This window comes from Chiloscyllium plagiosum, unplaced genomic scaffold, assembly GCF_037043375.1.
Source record: "Chiloscyllium plagiosum isolate Xiang-an unplaced genomic scaffold, Cpla_swu_hap1 HiC_scaffold_39, whole genome shotgun sequence".
Taxonomy (NCBI): Eukaryota; Metazoa; Chordata; class Chondrichthyes; order Orectolobiformes; family Hemiscylliidae; genus Chiloscyllium; species Chiloscyllium plagiosum.
Window position 1 is genome coordinate 93,663,356 of NW_028270177.1, and position 5,364 is coordinate 93,668,719.

At 44.1% G+C, this 5,364-nt stretch overlaps 1 non-coding gene across 1 annotated transcript; it reads left to right on the forward strand.

Annotated features, from left to right (window-relative positions):
* Positions 1–4,383: 4,383 nt before the first annotated feature.
* Positions 4,384–4,465, forward strand: trnas-uga (transfer RNA serine (anticodon UGA)). Its single transcript has one exon. It is a non-coding gene; the product is annotated as a tRNA-Ser (tRNA).
* Positions 4,466–5,364: the final 899 nt, after the last annotated feature.

Genomic DNA, 5,364 nt, shown 5'->3' on the forward strand with positions numbered 1-5,364 from the left:
TTACCCAGTCGCAGGGTCCCAGGCGAGCCCCCTAGTTTACTGCCGTGGAATTTCAATTGACTCGACGCAAATGCTACCAAGAGCAAATAAAAAGTTTATTTTTGAAATTTGCAGAGTGGACCCGACACATTTGCAAGACGCCTCATGAAATGGACGCCTGACGGTTTTCATATATTCCCTTTATACTATATATTGCCTTGCCTTATCACACCTCAAGCCAGGAACCTGGATCAGTCGAGTTCCTTTCCACACATGGAGTTGCTTTTTCTAATTCATTGACTGCTGATATAATAGATTATTGGCCTTGAGAGTCAGCTGTAAATTAGTTTGAACTTTACATTTTTTCTGTCTTTTTGCAAAGTTAGGTCCATACTTCTTTGTTTCAACCATGGTTTCACAGATTTCACAATAAATGATAAGTTTCCATTACAGGGGATCAGGCTGACAGTGACTCAATAAGTGTGATGGAGTGAAGATGACAGTGACACAATGAGGGTGAGGTGTCAGCGTGGTAGTGACGCAGACTGTGTGAGTGGATCAGTCCGATAGTTACGCAGTGAGGGGGGTCAGAGTGATAGTGATGCAGTAAGTGTGAAGTGGTCAAGGTGACAGTGAAACACTTCGTGTGAGGGGTCAGTGTGACAGTGACGCAATAAGAGTGAGTGGTCAGGCTGATAGTGACGCAGTAATTGGAAGGCGATCAGGCTGATAGTGATGCAGTAGGTGTTACTGTGTCAGGCTGATCCTGTCGCATAAGGTGGAAGGGGCCATGGTGATAGTGACGCAGTAAGTGTGATGGGGTCAGGCAGAGACTGACGCAGTGAGTGTGAGACAGTCAGGGTGAGAGTGAGGGAGTAAGTGTGTGCGTTCAGGCTGGTAGTGACACAGTAAGTTGAGACCGTCAGGCTGATCGTGGCCAATAAAAGTGAGGTGTTAGGGGAATAGTGACGCAGTAAGTGTGAGATGTCAGGCTGTTAGGGATGCGGTAAGTGTGAGGGGTCAGTCTGATAGTGAAGCAGTAGGTGTGAGGGGGTCAGGCTGATAGAGACGCAGCAGTGGTGGTGGGGTCAGGCTGTTAGGGATGTCTGGCTGTTAGGGATGCGGTAAGTGTGAGGGGTCAGTCTGATAGTGTCACAGTATGCGTGAGGGGTCAGGCTGATAGTGATGCAGTAAGTGTCCGTGAGTGAGAGTGATCCTAATGCAAGAAGTGAGAGGGGACAGGGTGATAGTGACGCAGTGAGTGTGAGGGGATCAGCGTGATGGTGACGGAGTAAGTGTGAGTGTTTAGGCTGATATTGATGCAGTAAGTTGAGGTCGTCAGGCTAATACTGGCCAGCAAGTGTGTCGTGACAGGGTGACAGTGATGCAGGAAATGTGAGGAGTCAGACTGATAGACACGGTGAAATTGTGAGGGGTCAGGTTGATAGTGATGCGGGAAGTGTGCGAGTGTCAGGGTGATAGTGACGCAGTGAGTGTGTTGGGAGCAGAGTGACAGGAACGCAATAAGTGTGAGCGGCTCTGGATGATAGTGACAGGTCAGTATGAGGGGGAGGATGGTAGTGATGCAGTGAGTGTGAGGTGTCATGATGACACTGAAGCAGATTGTGTGAATGTGTCATTGTGATGGTGACATGGCAAGTGTGATGGGGTCAGGGTGACAGTGACGCAGATGCTTTCAGGGGGTCAGGTTGTAGTGATGCAGTAAATGTGAGGGGTCAGGGTGATAGTGACGCAGTGAGTGTGAAATGTCAGTGTGATAGTGAATCAGAACATTTGAGGGGCCAGGCTTATAGTGACGCAGTATGGGCAAGGGGTCAGGGTAACAGTGATATAGATGCACTCACAGGGCCAGGTTGTAGTAAAGCTGTAAGTATGAGTGTCTCAGGCTGATAGTGATGAAGTAAATGCGAGGGGCTAAGGCGGATAGGGATGTAGTAAGTGTGCAGGGGTAGTGTTAGAAGTGACGCAATAAATGTGAGAGTTGAAGCTGATAGTGACGCATTACGTTTGAGGGGATCAGGCTGATCTTGACGCAGTAAGTGTGACGTTGTCAGGATGATAGTTACGCTGTAAGTATATGGGGGCACAATTATCTTGACGCAGTAAGAGTGGGGAGTCAGGGTGATAGTGACGCAGTAAGCATGAGTGGGTAAGTCTGATAGTGACGCAGTCTGTGTGAGGGAGTCAGCCTGGTAGTGGCGCAGTATGTGTGAGATGGTCAGGCTGATATTGATGCAGTTAGTGTGTTGGGGTCAAAGTGATAGTGACGCAATAGGTGTAAGCGGTTCAGGATGATAGTGACACAGTGGGTGTGAGACAACAGTGTGATAGTGACGCAGTAAGTGTAAGGGGTCAGGATGACAGTGGCACTAAGTGTAAGGCCCTCAGTGTGATAGTGCTGCAGCAAGTCTGGGGTGTCAGGGTGTAAATTACGTCATAAGTGAGAGAGGGGCATTGCGATAGTGAAGCAGTAAGTGTGAGGGGGTCAGCCTGATAGTGACACAGTCAATGTGACGGGACAGTGTTTTAGTGACAAGATAAGAGTGAGGCGTCAGTCTGATACTGACACAATAAATGTGATGGAGTCAGGCTGATAGTGACACAGTAAGTGTAAGGAGTCAGGGTGATAGTAACATAGGAAGTGTAAGGGCGTGACTTATAGTGACAAAGTAAGTGTTTGGCAGTCAGGCTGATAGTGACACAGTCAAAATGAGGGTCTCGAAATGAAAGTGGCGCAGTAAATGTGAGGGCGGCAGATGGATAGTGATGCAGTAAGTTTGAGGCGTTCACGCTGATATTAAGGTGGGAAGTGTGAGGGGTCAGGTCTCTAGTGATGCAGTAAGTGTCGGCGGGTCAGGCTGATAGTGATGCATTCAAAGACCAAATATCCAAGTCTCACTGTAGTGCTGAATAGCGAGACTCCTCAAGGCTAAGACAAAAATCAATAGTTCTCATCCTGGTCATAAATCACAGTGCTTCATTTTAAAATTGTCCTCTCCTGCTTCTAGATTCACCAATGAGGGAACAAAATTTAATTGCTCCACCCTGTTTATCTCTTCAAATATTTTGCAACTCTCAATGAGATTACCTTTCTTGTTTTGAAACTGTTAAAAAAATTTCAATTCAGAGGACTAACGTTCATCCATGATATCAAGGCTAATCACCATTCGTGGTATTCCTCATATGGCATTAGCATCTTTCCTAAATTGAGGATTATAATTCCTCATACTGTAGTCCAAGTGCGGTCGAACTGAGCCACCATACATTGGAAATAATGCTTCGTTCTCGTGCCCTGAAATCCTCCTGCAGCTTTCACAACAGACTTCTACAACTGCTACTAGGCTTCAATGACTTGTTAAAAAGTTCTCCAAGATGCATTTCTAAACATCTGTACATTAGACTTTCTACTTCAAACCTTCGACAAATAATCTCCACACATTTCCCTCCTGACAAGTATGATAAAGTCAAACCGTTGCTATTTATTAATCATGAGGGACATGGATAGGTTCACTCGTCAAGGTGTTTTTCGGCTGGTGAGGAAGTCAAAATTTAGAAAACATCGGTTTACAATTAATGGGTAAGGAATTAAAAAGGACGTCAGGGGCAACTTTTTCAGACGCGTCCAGAATGAGCTGCCAGAGAAATTGTTGGAGACTGGTACAACTGTAACATTTAATGGCATCTGGATGGATATATGAGTAACAAGGTTTAGAGGGATGTGGGCCAAATGTTGGCAAATGGGACCTATTAATTTAGGGTAACTGTCCACCATGGTCATGTTGGAAAGAAGGGCCAATTTCCGTGTTGTATTTTTCAAGGACTTGATGACTCTAGAACTACCGCAAAAACTTTGCAAATAATTCCGTCAAGACGATTTCAAGTTCCAAATCTTCGGTTAATCTTCGTCTCTTGTGCTCACAAGTTCATTACCTGATGTCAGAACATACGGATTAGTTGCTGGATCCATTCCTGTAAATTGGTTCTGCATTCTTTCTAATTATGATATTTTTTTACGAATGTAGCTGGTGTTTATGGACTTAGCATCAATTTTTCTAATACCATATGTCGATGAATATTAAAACACAACAGCACATCTAATTTGGCACCAGATGATGAGCAATTGAGTCAAAATCGATCGGACGCAGTGAGACAATGACCCTGTCTTCGTGGTGTACATCCGTGACTCTATAATTCGACGAAGAATCATTCCCACAACTTCAGCTGTGTCAGAATCTAGTTTGTGGTGAAAGCCTGTCAATCTGCTTAGGTAACGTTCGTCTGGGTCTCTGCAAAGGAGTTGGTGAAATCTTTGGGTCTTGACAATTTGTTCTTCCAACAAATGAATTCAGTTGTTTTACTATTAAAATTGACCAAATTCCCGCAGCTGTGATGGCCGAGAGGTTAAGGCGTTGGATTTGAAATCCAATGGGGTTTCCCTGCGCAGGTTCGAATCCTGTTCACAGCGCAGAATCTTTTAAAATTCATTGATTGTTTTGTCGGATTTGGATTTCGTGGAGCTTGAGCTTTGCGTTCAATCGAAAGTAAATTTTCAACTGTGAAGAATCCGAAGTAGTTTCAAGACTGACCCAGTCATCTAATTGAATAAATTATATGTCGAGACACGAAAAGCCACCAACTTCCAACACGAATCAGTTTCAACACATTTTTCGAACTATCGTGAAATTTGGATGTTTGGGGTGGGGTGGGGGGGCGCGGATGAATTAAGTAAAACAAGAAGCAATGCAATACATTTACCTGCAGGTGATGAATTTTTTTTAGGATCAGTTGAAAGTCAAACTGAGAAAGTTCGACCTAATTTGCAGCTGACTCTCAAGGCCAATAATCTTTTATATCAGCAGTCAATGAATTAGAAAAAAAACAACTCCATGTGTGGAAAGGAACTCGACTGATCCAGGTTCCTGGCTTGCGATGTGAAAAGGCAAGGCGATATCAGCGGAGTAGAATTTTCTGGAAATATTAGAAATTGAATGTTTACGGTCTTCTGCTGTCCACATTCGTTAGAAACTGTGCATTAAGAACTGAAATTGAAAATTAACGATGAACATCAGACTTAGCCCTCTGCTTGTGGTGTAGCATTGTTCAGAACAAAAGGTTGTTGTTGAGGTTAAAATTGACCAAAATAATCGATGGGGATCTTATCCACGGCCTTCGTTGGAGCAATTGGTGTGGAGAGCTCAGCTTGAAGAACCAAATGCCAATTATTCATCCTGGCTGTCTGAATTGCTTAGTTAAACATACTCCCAGTTTAATGAAAAAAACCTTTGCTATCAGAGTTAGATGTTTTCATGTCAGCATGTTCCGATATGAGAAGACCCTTATGAGTAGATGTGACTTAAATTTTGA